Here is a 2,466-nt window from a genome sequence, read left to right as displayed (position 1 = left end):
TAGCGATCACATAACGACCACGCTATGATGGGCTGGGGGGGCGGTGTGGCGCCCGGGTGTCTCGCTGCTGCCATCCTGTGTCCAGAGTTGGGTACTGCAGCCCGGGCTCCGCGCATGAGCCGCGGTGCTCCCTTTGTCCCCGCTGCTGTCCCCGGAAGTGGCCCATGTCACGTGGTGGCCGCCGCGGTTGCGGGTTGATGTGCGGGCACGCCCGCGGGGTGCTCGTGGCCGCAGCCCGGTGTTGGCGCGCCGGCTCCGGTCCCTCCGCGCGCCGTTTCGGTGCCGCATGCGCAGCGCCCGGGAGCAGTGTTATAAATTGAGACCACAACGGATCATAATCCAATTGAAATGTTATTAATTGTAGCAAGTAGAATATGAGCAAAGACAGCGCTGGACGACAGGGGAGTCTGCGCTCCGCCAACTGCCGTGTTAAGTATTTCAAACAGCCCCTTTTTGTACATCTTCACTTCTTTGTTCATGAAATAGTGGAAGTACTCTGCGCATGCTTCAGTGGTTGTTAGGGGGTAGTTCCCTGCCTCCTGGTGATCGATGAGACCAAGGTGAGAAGTCTTCCTCCTTTGATCCTTCATCCATATGTCTTTGCAGGGAGTTGTTAGTCTTATCTCTGCCAGTTCCTGGGACATCTTGCGGCTATCTTATCTTGGCCAGCTGTGTTTTATCTCTGTCAGTTCCTTTACATTTGGCTTAACATATATCTTAATAAACAATACACTAGTCTATAGTTTCTCACATGGAACATCTTATAGCTATCTTTAGGCAACATCTACTATGTTTGCATAAGCGATAAGCGATTGCGGTTGGCGACTGTTAGTCTATGTAAGCTGTGTCCGGTGACTGAGTAAGCAATTTCATACTTTTTATTGCCTAGCCTTTACATTGGGCTTAACATAAATCCTAATAAACAATATCCTAATTTATAGTTTCTCACAAGCAGCATGGCGGCGGGCAGGGTCCGGGTCCGGGTCCCGGCAGCGGCGGCAGCAGCTGAGGTCCGAGCGCGCCGGGGTTATCGGGGAGGCGAGCGGGCCCGGCGGCCCGCCCGTCCGTCCGTGCCTTGGGCGGGCGCAGAGGGGCGGCTCCTGCCCGCTGGCTGCCCGCGCGGGAAGCCTCACAGCGCCAGGGGCTCGGTACTGGGGGGAGTGAAGACCCGGGGCGGGGGTTACCCGGAGGTCCTTAATTCACACTGTGCCTTCACTGCAGGGGAAGGGGCGGAGGTGGAAACACCCGATTAGGAAGCAGCCACGGAATTCCCTGTTTCTTTCCTCTGATCTAAACGTGCGGGTGGCTTGGAAATGAGACTGTTCACTGGAGCTTGAAGGTGCTGAGAGATCTGGAGCCTGACATTCTCCCTCCATGAAATGAGTCAGGTCTGCGGCAGCAGGGGCAGGGCTCATTGCCCTCCTTTTGTTCTGCAAATAGACCTTGCCGCGTTGTGCCCTAGGGGACCCCAGCTGGCTCATTGCAGCCTTTCCCTTGAGACTGTCAGCGAGGATTTCAGTTGCTGCTGCTGCTCCCCTGGTTTCCCCCGGTTTGGACACCGGCCTTGCTGCAGTAGCCATCAGGTTTCTTCATAAATGCTTGGTATTCTGGATGCAGAGACAGCGTTGTGAGGGAGCTGATCCGGATCTCAATCTGTCTTGCGAGGTGCTTGTAGCAGGAGACGCATCGAGCTACCAGACTGGGTGGCTTTAGGGCTGCTCTGTTTATGCTGAATGATTTAAAGTCTCAACCTGTTGAGAACAGGCAGAATCTTTATGTGTTCTGCTGTTGATTTGCCCTGGCCGTCGAGCTGAAGGCTCTAGTTGTGGCAGCAGTTGGTCTAAGAGTTGCTCATGGAATTTTCTGCTATCTAAAAATTATGCCGTCTGAACATGAAATGGAGTTTGTCTCATTAAAGCTTTACAAATGCCTTTTGAATCCTCGTGCTTTTAATGTGTGAGACAGCTGTGGATGGGCCAGTGCGCAGCCTGTGCATCCAGCACCCTACAGGACAGAGTATGTCTGACCTGGCTGGTCGCTGCGTGCGGCTGAAAATGAGCGTAGTGTCACAGGAGGTTACTTGAGGATGAATTGAAAATGTTCCAGGACTTGTTTCTGGGGAAGTCTCCTGTTTCTAGGCTGTCCTGGTGCTCTGTGGACAGGCTTCTGGCAGTGTGTTGTCTGTGCAGGTGTCCAGCAGGCCCCTTCCTCTTCTTTCTTATGTCCTTTTAGGGTTCGATTTCAGAACTCTCTGGCAGGCACGTGGTACCCCAACTTATTGTTTAATTGCAGCAGCAGTTTGCAGCGGCTTAGTTTCATGGGTTGTACGAAGATAGTCAAGTGGTTCTGCAAGCTGGGTGTTATCAGTCCTCGCAAGGTCTGTATGTATCAGGAGGTGATGGAATACTTCCATGTGGTTGTGGTATTGTGGCAAGTATCCTTTAGGACTTAAGTACTCCACAGCAG

This window comes from Lathamus discolor, unplaced genomic scaffold (genome assembly GCF_037157495.1).
Source record: "Lathamus discolor isolate bLatDis1 unplaced genomic scaffold, bLatDis1.hap1 Scaffold_218, whole genome shotgun sequence".
In the NCBI taxonomy this organism is placed as follows: domain Eukaryota; kingdom Metazoa; phylum Chordata; class Aves; order Psittaciformes; family Psittacidae; genus Lathamus; species Lathamus discolor.
The sequence above is the reverse complement of the archived record's forward strand: the minus strand, read 5'-3'. Positions refer to the sequence as shown.